Here is a 20,867-nt window from a genome sequence, read left to right on the forward strand (position 1 = left end):
AAGAGAACAGCCAGTCACTTTATGACGGGTTGACAATATTATGTCGCTTTCATACCGGAAGGGCCAGTGGTTGATCCAAACAGGAAGAGAAACCTATTCCAACTATGACTGTCGACAGCAAATACTACTATCCAGAGTCTTATTGAGTGTCTGGTACACAGGCATAGAATCCTACACAGTACAGCATCTAACCAGGGACCCTACTTCACTGTGAAGGGGGTTCGGGAGTGAGCCTATGATTATATACAACACTAACCAGACAGTGGAATAACTTTATCATGATGCAATACTGCAGTGGGGATTCAGGAGAGGCAAAAAAAAAGATGACTGTTTCAACAAGTGCATATTCTTAAGTTTATCCAGATTTAGGGTCTTATTCAGAAATAATTATATTTTCTTTTAAAATCAGTTTTCTTACTTTGACAGACTTCAATGGTTATTTTATTGCTGTTTATGTAGAAAAAAACCCTCGATCTTGAAGTTCAGAAAAGGGTTCGTTGTCAAAATCTTTACTTTCTTCTTACAATTTCTAAGCTGACACAGAGTCCAAAACATGTTATTTATTCCTTTTTGGTGGTTTAAACCTAAGAAGAAAAGGAAAACATACTGAAAAAAAAAATGCAGTAATGTTAGTAGCCTTTAAATAACTACCACTAAGTGGCTTTACTTAATCATTTAACTTAATGATTAGCAAAAGCATTTAAAAACATTTATCCTGTTAAATACATAGAATCAAACAAAGCAAATTTCACATCAGAGTCTGCTGAAGTACAATTATAAAATCTGAATAGGAAATTAATAGAAACTAATTAAAAATAGGCCTTGGTAGCAAACAATGCAAAATAAAATTGGACCAAACAAAAGCTAGAGAGTAAAGTAAGCTACAGTTTAATAGTAGTTACAATGTCTCAGATGGAAATATTCATGTACATACTTTAGACTTCAAGTCCAACCACCTTCATCTGTGATGCATGTCAAGGATATTGCCAAGGTAAAGGGTGGTGTTGGCTGTCCAAATTATAATAACCGGAAAGAAGGTGGAAGAATAGTCTTAGGTTTATAACAATTTCTAAGGAAATTTTATCATAATTTGATCAATTTTGGTCACAGCAGCAGGAATATACAAGCAGAATCAGTAATTTTGTAGTCAAATAAGTATCCTTGTCCTGATTCCAGAAAATCTATCTAGGTTGGAGAATAAACATTGGCAACTACTAGAGGTAATGTGATCAAGGAAGCAGCTTGAAGGAGCTTATTATAAGGATGGGACCTGCCTAAAAGGACTGATTTCCAGAGAAAATTACATTAGGATTTTTAAGTGCACTCTGAGAACTGATGGACAGTTCTGGCCATAAGGCGTTAGACAGAACAGAAGTTATAAAGAAAGCTCTAGACAGAGAGGTTTATGAAGAATGACTCCTCGTCACAGAAGAGGAATTTAGGATACTGGACCTAGAACAAGAAATGCCTGCTTATTGGGATTTAATCAGGGCATTAGATACATAACCTATCTCAAGTGTACTAGCTTAGACATGGTTGAAATCCAATATGGGAGATGAATATGGAGCAGAAACAAAGCTATGACCTAGAAAGACTAGGAGCTGGGAGAGAGAACTCTATTACTACAAATCAGTGGACAATGTAAGCTGGGAAAATCTCTACTAGGAAGTCACTATAGAAGAGAAGAAAACAGAATGAATATGGATAAATCCACTGCATGAGGCAGGTGACCGCCAACACAGAAAGCCTATTTTAGGCAACAGTTATGTGGATGTAAGATAGTTTGCTTCTTGTTTGAATAATATATTATTTTCTGTATGTAAGCCAAAGATTTTTTTATCCTATTCATAGATCCTTCTTGTCCCTTCCCTGCTGTTTTAAAATAAGTCTAGAAGTGACATCTCACAGCAACGCTCTCTAACCCACATCCTCAGAACCACCTGTTCTCACCTTTCTCAACCTGGTGAGGCCTTAATGATGAAGAGAGTGAAGTTACTTTACTGAGATGCGATTCTGATGGCACTACAGAACTGATTGGTTATCCGACATATACACACTACTCTATATAAAACAGATAACTAATAAGGACCTACTGTATAGCACAGGGAACTCTACTCAATACTCTGTAATGACCTATGTGAGAAAAGACTCTAAAAAAGAGTGGATATATGTATAACAGATTCACTTTGCTGTACAGCAGAAACTAACAAAACATTGTAAATTAACTATACTCCAATAAACATTTTTTAAAAATGAAAAAAAAAAATAAATTAGGTAACCTTGTGGATAAAAAAATTCAGGCAGCTAGAACCTAGGAGAAAACTGATAACAAGGGAACGGCAAATCAGCTATCAACAAAATCTCCAAATTCTACAAAGATGGTGTTTTAAGTTGCCTGGAGAACTTCCACATCTAGAAGACGTACTGAACTAATTTATGATGTATGCCACGATGCCATCAAAATGGATCATTATAGCGCTGTAATCTAGGAAGCCCTCCTGAGGGAAGTTATATCAGTTAGCCTTTGCTGAAAAATCAAACCACCCTAAACGATAGTCGTTTAAAACAGCAATGGTTTATTTATCTCATGTTTCTGTGGCTTTAAAATCTTACTCCTTAGTATGTAATTTCATAGGGAGGAGAACGATTAGAACAGAATATCTAAAAAAGGCTCCTTAGGAGGGTGACAATGAACAAAAGTTGAGGAACACTGCTGTAGCCCCTCTCCTCTGTAGTTTACAGTAACTACGGCCCGTTATGTGCCTGACAAGAACATCCCTCGGCGCTGAGGATACAGCAAAGAACAAAGCAGCAAAATCCTGGCCCTGGTAGAATCATCATATTCCATAGGACATCCAAGAATCTTTTAAATTTTAAGAAAAATTTTATTTTTTCTTAAGCCATTTTCGCTAGATACTGTTATTTGAAGGCAAAGAATCCTTGACTAAAGCAGTGAACCATCCTTCCAGGCAACCAGGAAGATACTTAACGTGGTTTTACATGTAACTTCTTTGATTCTGATAATTATAGCTACAGTTTATTGAACACTTTCTACATGTCAGATATGAATCACCCCCCATCTTTCCCAAAAGTCGTAAGATTAGGTATGATTTTTCACTATTTTAAAGATGAGAAAATTGAGCTTGCTCACTCAAGGCCTAACAGCTAGCAAATGAAAGAACTGGAAATTTCCATTCATACTGCCTGGCTCCAAAAGATGCCTTTTCTACTATAACAGGCTGCTTTTTGCCTGTCTCAGCTCTGCACTGAAAGATAAAACAGCAAAGTTGTTTCCATATCTTAGCTATTGTGAATAATGCTACAGTAAACATGGGTGTGTATGTAAAAGATGCAGTATACGTGTATAATGAAATATTGTTCAGCCATGAGAAAGAAGGAAATCTTGCTGTATGCAACATCTTGGATGAAGCTTGAAGGCATTATGTTAAGTGAAATAAGTCAGACAGAGGAAGACAAATTCTGTGTGATATTCCTTATATGTGGAATATTGAAAAAAGCCAAATGTATAAATAACAGGTGGTTAGCAGGGGCGGGAGTTCGGGGGGAGGGTGTAGGGGAGATGTTGTTTAAGGGTAAACACTTGCATCTAGTATATAAATAATTCCTAGAGATCCAATGCACGACATAGTGATTATAGACAACAATACTGTATTAAAAACTTCAAAGTTGCTAAGAAACTAGATCTTAATTGTTCTCACCACACACAAAAAAAGAAAGAATTATGTGAAGTGATAGGGTGTGAACTAATGCTATGGTGGTGATCATACTACAATACATAAATGTATCTAATCAACTGGTGTACACTTAAAATTACACAATGTTATATGACAATCATATCTCAATTAAAAAAATTAAAATGTCAATCCACCTGTTTAAAAAAAAATCTAGGTTTCCTCATCTCCTCTGAAATTTTGACAAGTCATCAAATTTCTCCAAGTTTTATTTATCTCATATATAAAATCTAGGAATTAATGTAAACGTACGGGAGATGATTTCTTCACCTAAAATCGTTATTAGTTATTTCTTATAAGTCTATGATACGACTAAACAATCAAAACATAAAGGACCTCATCCACAATTCTTCAACGTTAATACCACTCACATGAATGGCACCTTGCAAATTAGGAAATTTCTCCTCTGAAAAGCAGACCAACATGCAGAAGTTGATTACTAGTACATTTTATCTGCTGTTCAATGAATAAAAATAGGACTCAGCTTCTGTATGGTATAGAAAATTATCTCATAAACCTTATATAGTTACACATTTTTCCATGAGATAATACTACACGTCATTTGCTATTGTACCTGTATTTAATTTTTTTAATTACAGAAACAAAAACAGAAGAGACCATCCAAGATCAAAGATCTGTGGGACATTTTCAAAAGGTATACGTACCATAGTTGTAGTTGGAATACCAGAATACCAGGAGGAGAAGAAAGAGAGCACAATGTGGAAGAAACGGTTGGAGTAATAATGGCCGAGAACTTTCCAAAACTAGTGGCAAACACCAAACCACAGATCTAAGAAATTCAGAAAACACCAAGCAAGATAAATACAAAATAAACAAAAAAATATTTTAATATGCCTATACATATCATATTCCAACTGTAGAAAATCAAAAGCAAGGTAAAATTTTGAAAAAAACCGGAGGAGAAAAATACTTTATATACAGAAGAACAAGAATTAAAAATTACAACCAACTTCTCGTCAGAAACCAAAGCAACAAGAAGAAAATGAATGAAATATTTAAAGCATTGAAAGAAAAAAATCAATTTCCTAGAATTCTGTACCTAGTGAAATTATTCTTCTAAAATGAAGGAGATATAGAGGCTTTCTTGGAAAAGCAAAACTGAGGGAATTCATTACCCACAAACCTGCTCCACAAGAAATGTTAAAAGAAATCCTTCAGGCAGAAGGAAAACTTGGTGAGAAAATTGGGTCTATATAAAAAAAGGAAGCACATTGGAAAAGGCAAAAATAAAAATAAAATAGTATCTTATTTTTATTCTTCTTCACTGATTTAAAAATAACTGTAAAGTAATAATAAAAAATAACAGTGTATTAGGTAATTATGGCATAAAGATAGGTTAAGTGAATGACAGCAAAGTCCCACAGGATGGGAGAGAGTAATTGGGAATAGTTCTCTGCTATAAGATATCCTAAGAAACAAAAACTAAATAGCATCCTTTTTATAACATTCTTCCTCTGCTGCCTGCAGAATAAAGCTCAACCTCTTTAGCGTGGCAGACATGGCTCATCAGAGTTCAGCTCCATGCCTACCATTTTGGCCTCAACCACTAAAGCAACATATGCTTTAGTCCTATGAAGTAATTGTGATTCTCTGAACATAATGAATAATTCAATATCTTGATTCATGCTGATTAGTTTGCCTAGAATATCCTCTACCTTGCCAGACTCCTTGTCACAAATGACTCTATATGTTCTAAAAATGACTTATCCTTCTGTAAAAAAGCTCATATAACCGTGTCAGGCAACATTAACCTTTCCCTCCTCAATCAGATGGGTAAGGGAAGGTTGATGACCTCAAAGTAAAGGAAGAGTATTCCCAAGACAGCTTGAAAATTTCTTACTGAATGTTAGACAATTCTTCTCAATAAGATAAGAAAATATAGAAAAGAGGCAAACATTACAAGAGGAAGACTCCAAATTTGGGTTTGATAATTCTGGGTTTGGAGAGCCTACTAGACTCTCCAAATACTCAAATGAAGAGGTCAAGGTCTTGGCAAATACACAACTGTTAAAACTTCGCAGTTAATGGCATTGGGTTGATGATAGAAATTTGATGCAGATAACTTTAGAAAGAGATAAAAAGAAAATATAGGATGTACAAGAATAAACCCTTAGATATTTTCTATGTGTTAAAGAGAAAGAAAAAAAAAGAAGAGGTAGTCAAAGAGGTAGTGATGAAAATGAAAAATCATCTTGTCATAGAAATTAATGGAGAATGTTTCCAAGAAAGTGAATTTGGTCACTGGATTGAAGGAGAGGCTGAGAGGAAGCTTTAGGCCCGGGCTCTCAGTAGGAATATGAGACATAAATTCCCACCCCTACCGTGTGTGTCTCTTTCTTTGGTGACCCACAGTTCCCATGTGCTACAGTAATTCTGGTCAATCCATGTGGTTATTAAGTAGGACTTACTCCATCTCTCAGTTCAGCCCTAAAAGTATGACACCGGCCACGGGGATTGATTCAGAAACACACACAACCTGAGCTGAACCAATGGGATTCTCCCTTTCAGGTGATAGCAGTAGCTATCAGGAATCAGACATCATTCTCTGGGATTTAAAAATTGCGAAAGTCTTGTAAATTGCGATGTGTTAGGGGTCACCCTGCCACAGCATAAAGAAAGACTTTTCTGAGAGGGAGCACATTTTAACCCTGGTGGTAGCTTCAGCTTTGTAGGTTTGTGTTGTTTTGGTTTTGTTTTGGTTTTAGTTTCGTTTTGTTTTGTTAGGTGAATATAGTTGTTGTCACTTGTAACTGAAGTGAATATAGTTTCTGTCTAGGATGAGTATAATTTCTCTCACTTGTAACTGAGGAAGTCATAAGTAAAAGAGATCATTGTTGTACTTCAAGAAAAGAGTTTCAACAGAGTAATGAAATTCACTAGAATGAAATTCACACGCTTGTTGAATTACTGAAGGAAGAAAAAATGAAAGCAGCAGGAACAGGGCACTCCTTAAAGACCAGGGCAGTAAATGGGAGAAATTGCAAGGAGAAAGCAAGCAAAAAGCATGTTCTGAGAATTTTTCAAGAACAAAGTTTTTCTTAGGAACAAAAGAAAAGGTTTAAGAATGAAAGGGATCTGAGAACATTTGCAGGCTGGGGATAGGGACTGGAAAAAATGAGATTTGAAGGTGCAAGAAAGAAAGGGAGATGGATGCACTTACATTTATATTGTGGAAAATGCTTCTTTTGGAGGCAGCAACTTCTGCTAGAAAGTACTAGAACCGTTTTCAGAGTGACAGTCACCTTTCTCAAATTGATTGATGGAAACAATTTCACAAGTAAATGTGAATAGAAAAGAAAGAAGGCAATTCAGGAATAGGGAAAAGGTGAGAAAGATCCTTTGTAATATCAAACTATGGTAACTAGTCCATCATTTAAAAAAAACACGTTCTATTCTATATTTTAAGGTGTACGTTTTGAATCTCTAACTAATAGTAATTTTTAAGGCCAGGAATTTTATCTAACACTTCATGGTTTTCATTCCAGAACAATGTTATTAAACAGATGTTTAATATATAGTTTTGGGTGGGAGGGAGGCTTAAGAGGGAGGGGATATGGGGATATACATATACATATAGCTGATTCACTTAGTTGTACAGCAGAAATTAACACAACATTGTAAAGCAATTATACTCCAATAAAGATGTAAAAAAATAATTTCTTTTACATATATAGTTTTAACATGTTTTTTAGGGTCCATGATCTGAACAACTAGAAATTATACTGTAACAGTATATATACTCTATCAAATACAATTATATTAACAAGTGAATAGTTAATAAAATCCCTACATTCAGTGCAATAATGAAAACATCAACACTTCTGTACATAAGCTTCTTTCTCCATCAAACTTTTTCTGTTCTCCCCACCCTCATCTCTTATAAAACTCTTTCATTACATCTTATTCCAAATGTATAGGAAGCTACATAGTGGATTTGTCAAGAACTTCCTTGAAAGGAACCTAAAATAGAGTTTTGTTGCATTTCTATTTGTGCTTGTATGTGTTTTAATAATACCAGCAAAGAAACTGAGCAGAGCAAGTGTCCACATACCGTTTATTGTGTCAATGAAAGAAAAAGGAATAATGTGATTGCATATGATTGAGTCACATGAGTTCCCTCATTCCCTTTTCCCTGGTTATTGAAAACTTCAGCTTCTGGTTCTTTGTAGGAACAATGTGTGGTTTATTCAGAGTACACTAAAACACAAGTAGGCATTTTCCATCACTAAGTAATGTAAAATCTCACTATGCTAACTGCCTCCATTTAAAAATTCAAACTGGCTTGTTTCTATAATGTGTACACTTCTGCTGTGTGTATATATTTTGTATTTGTTCTATATCTGCCATATCCATCCCTTATTACCAACATCCTAAATTTATCTTCAAATCCCCAGGCTTCCATTTTGGATGACGACAGGCCTAGATATATAATATATTTCTTGTATGAATTAGAGCGCTTAAAGTGCTAGCTCCCAATCCACTTGGTCAGGGAAGGTGCCAGAATGGAACACACACCGAAATGGATGCTGGGTCTTGTGGCAGCAGAGTCCGTGAAGCTGCTCTGTCATAAATCCTCTTGCTGGCTAGTTCTCATTGGTCTAATATTACTATTTTCAGAAAATTTACATATTAAAATGCAGTCCAAGGCATGTTTTTAGATGTCATCATGTTTCAGACAGATTTCGAATATATTTTTATTCTTAAAAACACACAACTTCGGGCTTCCCTGGTGGCGCAGTGGTTGAGAGTCCGCCTGCCGATGCAGGCGGACTCGTGCCCCAGTCCGGGAAGATCCTACATGCCGCGGAGCGGCTGGGCCCGTGAGCCATGGCCGCTGAGCCTGTGCTCCGCAACGGGAGAGGCCACAACAGTGAGAGGCCCGCGTACCACAAAAACCAAACAAACAAAAAGCTTATGAACAAGTCAAGAACTGTAGCCTCATTCCTCTGAAAATTGTGAGTCATTTTAGGATTCCAAAATGGAGAGAAATTTCATTAAAATTTTGAGAAGGAAAATTTGGAATTGTGATTATATCCACATTAAAATTTTTCAGGGCAGAAGAAATTAAATTTTGTAACATTCAGGAAAGATGAAAATTTAAAAAAAGAAAATAAGAAAGTGTTAGAAGGCAAGGCAATTAATATGTTTATAGCCAAAGAATTTCAGTGATTTTGGCTTGCATTCCTAATCTCAGACTGCTAGACCACACTTCCATAGCTCCTAGAATATAAAATAAATTAAAATTCATTTTGTGTCACATATATTCAGTCTAAATTATACTATTAAGCCAAATGTTTAAATCTGTTTGCTACCAAAAAAAAAAAAAGTCCTTCAGAAAATCTTTAAATCTTTGAATCTATCACCCATTAGCTACCAAGCAGCTGGTCAAGAAATGCTAAGTCCAAAAAATTTCAATTTTAGAAGCTTTTCTCAATCAACAGCCTTGCCTCGGGTATTCAACATATCTGGAAAGTATCCCAACAATGGAACAGATGAACTATTTCTTTTTTCTCCTGCTTAGCTACAGGCAAAATCTAAAACTGTAAAAGTGATCACCACCCAATTCTTAACAGATTATGATGCTGAAAATCACAACAAAACAAAACAACAATTGCATTCCTTCCAAGTCTTCAGATTTCTCATTCTCTAACGTTTGTGTAAATTCCTCCCCCCAAAAAGCTTAAACCATATTCATGAGTTAACTGGCATTGTATTAGGGCTATATAGTCTTACACATGAATTTAGCAATTCCTTTACATGAAGAAATATATACTCTCTTAAGCAGGTTTCTGTTTAGTTATCCCAAATGCTCCCATTTTATTCTCTTTGGAGGTTTATCTTAATCTCTGCATCGTTATTGTTGTGTTTAGAACATTTACATTCAATGTAATTATCAACATGGTAAAATGGGTAAATCTACCATCTTACTGTTTTCCATTGGTCACTTCTTTATTTCTTATTTCCTTTTTTCCTGCCTCCGTTGGGACTGATTGAATTTTTATGATTTTATTTATATCCATTACTGGTTTATTATTAAAATTATTTTATGTTTTAGTGGCTACTCTATTGTTTGCAATATACATCTTTGAATTTTTATGATTTTATTTATATCCATTACTGGTTTATTATTAAAATTATTTTATGTTTTAGTGGCTACTCTATTGTTTGCAATATACATCTTTTACTTATAGTCTACTTTCAAATAATACTGTATCATTCACTTCTATTGAAAGAGACTTAACAAGGTTACACTTCTACTCCCCACCTACCTAAAGTTCATTGTCCTAGTGATGTCACACATTCTGTTTCTGCATATGTTGAACCACAAGACATTTTTATTATTCTTGCTTTGAACAATTATCTTTTAAAGAGATTTAAAAAGTTAGACAAACTCTCTTGTATTTTTATCTACATAACCACCATTGCTAGCACTTTTTGTTCTTTTGTGTAGATCCAAATTTCATCCTGGTATCTGGCATTTTTTTACTTCTGTCATAGAACTTCCTTTAGTATTTCTTATAATGCAGGACTGTTGGCCATGAAAGCTCTTTTGTTTAGCTGAGAAAAATCTTTATTTCATCTTCATTTTTGAAAGATATTTTTTATAGTTATAGAATTCCAGATTGACAGTTTTTTATTCCAGTACAGTAAAGATGTCACTCTATTATTGCCTGGCTTGCAAACTGTTTGGCAAAATAATGGACTGTTTTTCTCATTTTTGTTCTGATGTGAATAATGTGCTTTTTTCCCTCTGGTTTCTTTTAAGATTTTTTTCTTTATTAGTGGTTTTCAGCAATTTGATTTTTATGTACCTCATTGAAACTGGCTTTTCTGTTTTTGTTTTTAATATTTCTTTTACTTAGGTTGGTTGAACTTCTTGAATTTCTGTACTTAAAATTTTCATCAGATTTGGAACATTTTTTAGCCATGATTTCTTCAAATACATTTTTGTACCCATAACCTTCTGGATATCACCCTTTCTCTAAAATATATTTGATATTTTCCCATAGGTCATTGATGTTTCATTCGTTTTTCTTCTGTGTTTCATTTTGGATAGTTTTTATTGCTAAATTTCCTGCAGTGTCTAATCAGTTAACCATTACTGGTAAGATTTTCATTTTAGATAGTGTCATTTTCACACAGATGTTCCATCTGGGCCTTTTTTATATATTCCATGTCTCTTCTCATCATGTTCAATTTTCCTCTATCTTCTTGTAGTTACAGAGGTAATTATAACAACTGTTTAAGATCGTCATCTGCCAAATCGTCTATCTCTGTCATTCTGGTCTGTTTTTAATGAGTGATTTTTCTCCAGCTTCTTTGAATGCCTCTTAGTTTTTTATTGGAAGCTGAACCTTCGGGGTGCAGATTTTGTTGTACTCCTTTAAATAGTACAGGGTGATGTTATGACATGTAATTACATTACTCGGAATCAGTCTGAATTTTTGAGGCTTGCTTTTAAGGCTTGTTGGTGTGGGTAAAGTACACCATCTAGCCTATAGTTAATTTAGAACTACTACTACTACTACTAAAGTAATTAAGTAAGAAACCATAACCCTAACCCTAACCCTTTAGAAGATTCTAATTAATGGCCTGTGTATTAAGGTCTTTTCAGTTGCTGAGTAGAAACAAATTATTTCCAGTTCTTTGTGAGCACCGGCAGTTGTTACGCTTACTGTTTTTCAGTTACAACCCCCTCTGCATCTATCCTTAGCCTTGAGGAATTTCCTCTCATTCATATGCAAATGAAAACTCAGTGAGAGACCCTCTGAATATCTTACAGACTTTATCTTCAGCTCTCCCCTCTCTGATTGCTGCCCTGAAAATTCTATCCATCTTTGACTCCTTAAATTCTAATCTCTGGTCTCCTGAACACATTGAGACAACTGAGCTCTGCTTGAGTCTCTCTCCTGTGCTGTGGTCCATAAGCAGTAAGCTGTGGCATTCATAGAACTCACCTTGTTTGTCTTTCTAATATTTGAAGATAGTTGTCTCATATGTTTTATCTCGTTTTCTAGTCATGTAATGCAGGGGAGTAGATCTGGTTTCGGTTGTTCTATTATGCTCAGAAGTTTTATTGGGTGGGCCAAAATGTTCATTCGGTTTTCTCCATAAGATGGCTCTCGTAGCACTTAGTTGTCTTTATCTTCATTCGAAACAATTTTGTTAGATTGTATGTGACAGCTGTCATATCAGCGTGCATTTAAAAAAAGACATCAAAATTGGTGAACTTTTGTGTAGCCATTTTAATATTAAAGATGGAAGAAAAAAAGCAACATTTTCGACATATCATGCTTTATTATTTCAAGAAAGGTAAAAACGCAACTGAAATGCACAAGAAGAATTGTGCAGTGTATAGAGAAGGTACTGTGACTGATCAAATGTGTCAAAAGTGGTTTGCGAAGTTTCATGCTGGAGGTTTCTCACTGGACGATGCGCCACGGTCGGGTAGACCAGTTGATAGTGATCAAATCGAAACAATAATTGAGAACAATCAACGTTATACCACGTGGGAGATAGCCGACATACTCAAAATATCCAAATCAAGCGTTGAAAATCATTTGCACCAGCTTGGTTATGTGAATCATTTTAATGTTTGGGTTACACGTAAGTTAAGCGAAAAAAACCTTCTTGACCACATTTCCGCATGAGATTCTCTACTGAAACGTAATGAAAACATTCCGGTTTTAAAACAAATTGTGACGGGCGATGAAAAGTGGATACTGTACAACAATGTGGAATGGAAGAGATCGTGGGGCAAGTGAAATGAACCCCCACCAACCACACCAAAGTCTGGTCTTCATCCAAAGAAGGTGATGTTGTGTATATGGTGGGATTGGAAGGGAGTCCTCTATTATGAGCTCCTTCTGGAAAACCAAACGATTAATTCCAAGTACTGCTCCCAATTAGACCACCTGAAAGTGGCACTTCACGAAAAGCATCCAGAATTAGTCAACAGAAAACACATCATTTTCCATCAGGATAACGCAAGACCGTATGTTTCTTTGATGATCAGGCAAAAACTGTTACAGCTTGGCTGGGAAGTTCTGATTCATCTGCCGTATTCACCAGACATTGCACCTTTGGTTTCCATTTATTTCGGTCTTTACAAAATTCTCTTAATGGAAAAAATTTCAATTCCCTTGAAGATTGTAAAAAGTACTTGGAAGAGTTCTTTGCTCAAAAGATAAAAAGTTTTCAGAAGATGGAATTATGAAGTTGCCTGAGAAATGGCAGAAGGTAGTGGAACAACAGGGTGAATACATTGTTCAATAAAGTTCTTGGTGAAAATGAAAAATGTGTCTTTTACTTAAAAAACTGAAGGCACTTTTTGGCCCACCCAATAGCTTACTCATTACAATTTCAACTTATTTTATTTCTATTTTTCATGCCCTTTAAAATTTCAGTTTAATTACTATAGTTTTATTTTCAGAATTTATCATTTTTCTTTTTCAAAATTTCCTCTTTCCATAATGCATCATTTTCTTTTAAGGTTAAAATGATAGTTTTGTTTAATCGAATTCTTCAAATTCTTGGGAGGCTAAGTTTGTTTATCCCTATTGCTATGCAGTCATTTTTCATGTTTTGTTTAATACCTTCATCAGTGTTTTCAAAGAGATCTTAGAAAGGCTGCATTGGAGATTATTGGCATTATGCTTTCTGAACCCAGAAATCCATTTTGGTAATTTTACCAGATAATCAATTATGTTATTCCTTTACTAAAGACAATGTAAATTCACTCATTTATCACACAGTGTACCAATTGTTGTACTCATGGGATTTTCATTTATAGAGGTGACTGAGTGATAACACAAAGAGGTTAATGCCATTAAAAAATTTTCAGGGCACACCAACCACGCAGGGCCTAATGGAAATCACCAGGTTTGGGATAAGAGGCAGAAGTGCGGGGGAAAGCCTAGGTGAGAGCCTTTATTGGAATTTCTGCAGGAAAGGCAAGGCAGGGCCAGGTAAACAGCTTAGGTAGGGTTGGCTAGTTGGAATAATTCTGGTGCGCTTTGGGCTATAGGGGTGGTCTCTAGTTGCCTGACACCTGGGTTGCTTTCCCTAAATCGTATCAATTATACCAAGGGTCATAAGCTCAAATGACTGCAGGGGATCAATAGAAAACATGAAAGTGTGATTAGGACGACAGGGATCTGTGCCAAATGTTAATACTCACTTAGCTGTACTATACAGACCAAGCCCCAAACTCTCCTGGGCCATTTGCTACCAGCTCACAACCTCTGCTTTCCCACCACAGCCATACAAGAAAGGTTAATATCAGTGAGCAATTCCTCATCTCTAAGAAGTATATAGTCCTAGAAAAATCAGTAATGAGATTTCTAGCACAGGGTCTCTGATTCAGAATAAACATGTCACACAAAGTAATGGTGTGGGAACATGTGAGGATATTCACATAATCTTTTATTCAAATGGCTTCTTTATTTAATAATATTTGATAAGAATCTTTAATTAGCCTTTTCTAACCTCTGCTTTCAGCAGAAGCAGTGAATTGAATGAGTAGACTGTCCTTTGAGCAGATAAGCCTTAAAATAAGAACAAAGCAAGAATCAAAGTGTATACTCTACTGCATTAAGAACATTTATGACCGCAGTTAAGGGAATGTAAAAACATTACTGCAATTAGGAAGCATTACCAATCTACAACATTTTTAAAGTAACATTAATTAATTCAACAAATACTGATTGAATAGCTGCTATATGCCAGATAGTCTTCTAGGTGCTGGGACAGAAAAATTGAGTAAGAACTCCTTGAGAAGCTCGTCAAATGAATTTACCATTCAACTATTTGTATTTTAAACAGTAACTACTAAAAATAAACTTGTACAGGGTCAAATTAGGTGAATTTCGTAAAGAAACATCAATAACTGTGTTTTGTCACTATCCTCTCACAAACGATGTGTGTGACCTTAGGCCTGTTCATAACCTCTTTTGTCCATTTTTTCATTTTAAAAAAGATAATAGTACACATCCTGCTTTGTATATTTTATTTTAGACATTGAATAAGACCGTGAATGTAAAACATTTCAAAGGAACAAAATGCTGTATAAATATAAGAGAGTATTATCAATGACTATTTCTTGATCTGTTTAGGCAAGAGAGTCATAAATAATTTTCAAATATATTTAAGATCAACAATATCAAATTAACATAATACTAATAATATTAATATTTAATAGTAATCAGCTGTGTGACCTTGAAAAAATTATTTAGTGCCTTTGTGTCTTAACTTCCTTATTTGTAAAATAAGGATAACAATATTTCCTATCTCAAAGAATTGTTTGCCACTAGTTAATGATATGACCTAGATCCTTAACCTCTTGCAGTGATTAAAACCCAGTTTTTAATACCAGATATCTGAGTTCAATCTCCTTTCAGCCACTTACTTAAACTTGGGATAAGCTATTTAATTTCTCTGTGCTACTTTCCCCTCCTGAAAATAGAATATTACTAGTACTGACCTCATAGAGCTACTGGAAGGATAAAAATGAGTAAATATGTATGTAGAAAAAACACAATCTTGTGGTTGGAATAGATCTGTGAGAGGTGACTTTAATTTCTCCAACAAGTATATTCCCATTAAACAAATAATTCACATAGTATTTAGAGAGAAAATTTAATTATGCAGCACTGGTAAATTCCTACTTCATACAATTTAAAGTGCTTTTTTGTAATAAAGGTATTTTATAATTTCTGTATTTAAAATATTGCAAGTTTTGTGATTCTCACATCTACAAGGCTTATAGTCAAACAATGACCTTTTTAGAAAACCCTTGTTCATTTTATTTTCCTTTCTTTTCTCATTAAATTTCAGGAAATATTTGGGAAGGGTATGTAACCATCATAATCAGAGGCAGCACATTTTAAGCTGTATCACCTCTAAGGCCATTGTCTAGCCTTGCTAGGCTCTAATCTTACCTATATTTCTTTGTTCTCGGGCGTACAAGGATGTAAACACTCCCTAACCTTATAATAGTCACCTTAGGATCGACACAGCATTTACATATTTTCACATACTTCTGTCTACCAGATCATTCTCCTCTTTGCATAAGGCTTCTTGTCATTGAATTATAACTTACAGCCAAGGTCTATGAAGGTTTAAAGTCTATATTTTGTGACTCCACTTATACTAAATGCTTAACATAATACCCAGCACACAGTAAATCTTGATGAATTTTGAGCTATTATTATTATCATTGCCCCAATAATACCAAGACCTGCTAGAGGATTGCAGGGGAAAGAAAAATAACAGGAAAAAAATGACCAAATTAAACCTCTCTAAAAATATCCATTTATTATTAATTGGTCAGCCTACAATTTGTTTCCTGTAATATAAAGTGTTTGGAGTAGAAGACCCTAAGTTTTATCCCAGTGTAAACCTTCCAGGATTAAAAACCTTGACTATCAGGTGATCTTAGTCATAATTATAAATACAGTCAAATTAGGGTGAAAAAGTTAGAAAGACAAAAAAAAAAAAAAAATGGCTTCCAGATCTGACGTGTTGGACTTCACTGGTGGCGCAGTGGTTAAGAATCCGCCTGCCAATGCAGGGGGACACGGGTTCAAGCCCTGGTCTTGGAAGATCCCACATGCCGCGGAGCAACTAAGCCCATGCACCTCAACTACTGAGCCTGCAGTCTAGAGCCCGCGAGCCACAACTACTGAGCCCACGTGCCTAGAGCCCGTGCTCTGCAACAAGAGAAGCCACCACAATGAGAAGCCCGCACACCGCAACGAAGAGTAGCCCCTGCTCGCCACAACTAGAGAAAGCCCACGTGCAGCAACGAAGACCCAAAAAATAAAAAATAATAATAAATCTGAAATGTTTTCTATTTTATTTAAACGTGGCTACAAAAATAACTGGTAAGAAGAATTTTATGACTCTGTTAGCAAATTTCTTTTGTCCTTAAGTAAATTTAATTTCCCTCCAATTCCTTTCTAATAATGAGAACTTTACATGCTTTTGCAAACAGAATATTGGCATGTTTCATTGACATTTAATGAGTTCTAATATGGGCACACTGTGCACATCTACAATCATTTCTGCCTCTACATGATACTAATTGGGTCCCTTCCAAAACACGTTAGTCCACTTATGCTGTTTGTTGTCTTAAAGTGTTACATTTGCCAATAACCTCCTAAAATCCAGAGTTTGCTTCTCTTTACAGTCATTAAATATATTTCAACACTTTAACTTTTCAGTAAATAAGAAGGTTCTTCTTTTGTTAAATATTTGCCAAATTTTGCTAAATGTCTTAGCAATGTTAAAAAAGAGTAAATATTGAGTATTAATGGATTCATTTACCATTTTTTATGCATAAAATGAAACAAGCAGAAATTATGCTATGACTGAGGAGACACACTTATGGGGAGGAGAGTGAGAAGACGGAGGTGAGAAAGAATTCTAAACATTCAGGAACATATATTTGTCAGTGTCTTTTGGGAACACAATGTTTTTCCAGTGTACTTTTGTTATAATATATTAACATATTTTCTGAAGAGGCAGCTAAATGTGAACTGAAGTCACACTGCCTGAGGTTGAATCCTGTCTTCACTATTTTTACACATACAATAAAAATGCTGATCAAAATATGTTTGTCTTTTCAGGATTTTGCCCCATGTTTTTATATGTGAGCAGAAACAAAACTATAAATATCAAGATGCAAATATTGTTTAAAAACATATGACATGTATTCTTAGAAATGGAGACTGTATGTATGTACTCTAATTCTTCATTGCTGTTTGGCTAGCAGACACCAGGTAGACACAATCAGTAGTTTTCTCCCTACTGCTATTCTCAAAAATCTTAGTCATACCAACAAAGCCCATAGTTTCAGCTATTAATGCTATAACTGTTGATCCCCAAATCTATCAATCGACATTTGCCTCCATTCCTCTACATATATGGCAAGACCTACATTTTAAAAAGTGAAGTAGACAATGACTGTCATGAGAATATTGAGGGCTTACTTTCCCACTGTCAGAATCATCTCTCTCTGCCTGGGGAGATACCACCATAGAAAAGTAGTCTGCTGCAAAATTATGGCAAAGTTGAAATTGGTTTTCAGCACTCCCACTACAGTTGCTTCCCTATTCTTCTCTTAGATATCTCTCCTTAAGAATCTAACATAATATACTAAATATTAACAATTTTTTTCTATTATATTAGTGCCTACGTGTTTCCCATCTTGTCTATTTATTGCAATGTTTCTTAAAGAGGGAATCACAGACATTGTAAGAGAATGTTTGTCTTCTAGACACAGATGCTTAGATTTGTAATAAAATTTAGAGGACGTACAGTCGTCTTCCCTCACTATATGAGAACCTGCGACTATTAGATCCTAGAGGGTTGGCACCTACCTACCTTACTCATCCCGGCATACCCAGCGTTTAGCTTTAGTGCCTGACACATAAAAAGGATTCAAATTTATTAAGCTGAATAAATGTGACCGGTGACAGGCAACCTAGTTCCCTGGTTTAATCCTATTAGACCCACATAACTATTGAAATCTGTTCATGGATTAATCTTCTCAACTGGACTCTTGCAAGCGCAGGGATCTTGTCTTTCTCTCACCAGCTTGATAAGTCCCTTAGCTGTTGAAATTTAAAATGTAAACGAAAAAAATACGAGAAATCTACAAGATATAACATGATTAGGTTGCTGGACAGGCATAAAATACTAATATTAAAGCTAGGTGAGGATTTCAACTTCTAGTGCATCAATCGAGCTTCTCCGCGCTCAGCTTGCCTCGGCAACTTGGGAGAGCGCCCGCCTCCAGCCCCGCCCACCGCCCCGCTCTTCGCCCGCCTCCCGGGACCCTTACTTCCGACCCAACCGGCAAGCTGGGACCTGGAGTTCTGCTGTCTCTGTCTGTGCCTGTCTGAAAATACAGAAGAAAATAACTGCAATTAGAAGAATATTCATTCCAAACGATCCTCAATTTTGTTTCAGATATATACATGAAAAAGCAGTAGCTATCTGTAGCTTGTAGGCGCCGCCTAGCGTGAGCATCTGGGCCCGAGTTTTCAGGCAGTGCCTTGGACACCAGCAACCTTGGAGGACCCCAGCTTGCCGCGGGAGACGTGGACCTGAGTGGGGCCAGACGCCGCAGAGGAAGTGAGGTTGGTGGGCGGAGTTGGAGTGAGGTTTGCGTCCAGACCGGCTGCACCATGTAAGTGTTTGCTTTCCACCCGCCCCAGTCCCCCGTCCCGCTGCCCGACCTTAACTCTCCCGCTCTCTTCCACAGGTCGAAGGTTTCCTTTAAGATCACACTGACGTCGGACCCGCGGCTGCCGTACAAAGTGTGAGTAGCTCGGTCGCGGGGGGGTCGCTATGGGCTGGGCGATATAAGCCTTCCCCGCAGCTTCCACACCAGTGGTCCGCGTTCCTTTCCTCCCCTGAGCTTCCCACATCCCACTCGAACTGAGATATCCTATAAGTGTCAGCTTGCCCAGGCGCGGGGCTGTGCGGATATGTGTGCTGGGAACGTTGCTGGTGATTTGCGATCTCTCTTTGGGGGCTGATGGAGCGGGAGGACGTGTGGACGGGGCTCTGGTGATTTGCTGGCGTTCTTAAAACAGTCTCAATCTGCTCGTGATGAGAAAGGCCTTTCACCACTTTGACCAGCTGTTAGAGGAAGTAAGGGAAAGCATCCCAGTCCGGGTTCCGAAATTACTAGAACAGTCAGGCTCCAGATACTCGTTGAGTGTGACTCACTCGATAGTTGGGCTTCACAAAGTAGAGAGATTACTCCCTCTCTCATCTTTGATTTCGCCCTTTACATTGGATTGTTTTCATCAACGTGTAAGTTGGCTCTAGAAAAAAAGAGTAAGAAGGCGGGAGGGAGAAAGATGAAGGAGTAGAGCAGCATCGGTATCTATAAGAGTGCCTGGAACATGGTACCAGTTCACTCAGTATGTGTTGACTGAATGAATTTCGCAGCACACTTCTAGTTCAGTGTGTGTATAGTTGTATGTATGTGTAATTTGTGTGTGGGTATGTGTATATAAAATAGACACAACACATGTATGGGTGTGTCAGGGTCATTATGTTATGTTTCCTATTCAAAGTAATGGTATCTAGTATTTGAGTACTAGTAAAAGCAGCTCTGAGATTTGTGGGAAAACATGCTTTAACTTTTTAAGGCCACTTTCACTTGTCAGGCAGGTAAATACATACTTCGATAGAGAAATGTTCCTTGAGTTGCTAATAGTTGAATTCTAAGAAAGATGTGTCAGTCCTGGATTTATTCGGGGGAATGTCCGGGTTTTTATTGTTTGTTTTGTTTTTTTGTTTGTTGATAGATTCCCTGTTGGTATTGCTACTTGGTTATAGAAATGTTGAAATCAAACATTCTCTTTCATATACAGGATGCGTTAAAAAACACCTTTGACTCTTTCAGTCTAATTCCAGTGTTTCCAGTCTTACTCCCCACCTCTTCCTCCTCACCCCACCCCTGGCTACTTACCACCACCATCACTTAATCAAAGTTTCAGCCATCCTGTTCCCAAATTGACAAGCAAGTCTTTGGATCCTCCCTGTCGGGCACACGTTCTCCTGTGTGCTTCTAATGTAGTTTTGTGACTACCACTTCCTGACAGCATCCTTTAATGATCAAAATTTCACCTCTGAGACAATTTCTGTGATGACCTAGGGAGTTCATTTCACCCTTCCCTAGTGTCCTACAGAAACTTTGTTTTTATTCTTTATAATAACACTTGTCAAGTTATGCCGTGGTTCTGTTTATGTGAAATATTTATTAAAAAAACAAATTTTGCCAGTAATTTACTTTAAAAGTTCATTTTAATATGCAGGATAGTTCCTATTTTTTCAAAACACCAATGTAATGTAAGCGTAAGTTTTACAAAATGATGTGACTGGCAAACACAAGAGCTTCAAATCTAGGTAAGGTTTCTGGAGTTGCAGTAACTCCCAGTCCCTCTGCAATTTTCTGCCAATTAGAACATGCACTAAAATATGTTTTTATTTTCTGTATTATTGGATTTTATTTGGACAGTCTCACCAATTTAATATGCAGATAGAAACTTATGTTAATGAATATCAACATGGCAT

This window comes from Phocoena phocoena, chromosome 18 (assembly GCF_963924675.1).
Source record: "Phocoena phocoena chromosome 18, mPhoPho1.1, whole genome shotgun sequence".
Taxonomy (NCBI): domain Eukaryota; kingdom Metazoa; phylum Chordata; class Mammalia; order Artiodactyla; family Phocoenidae; genus Phocoena; species Phocoena phocoena.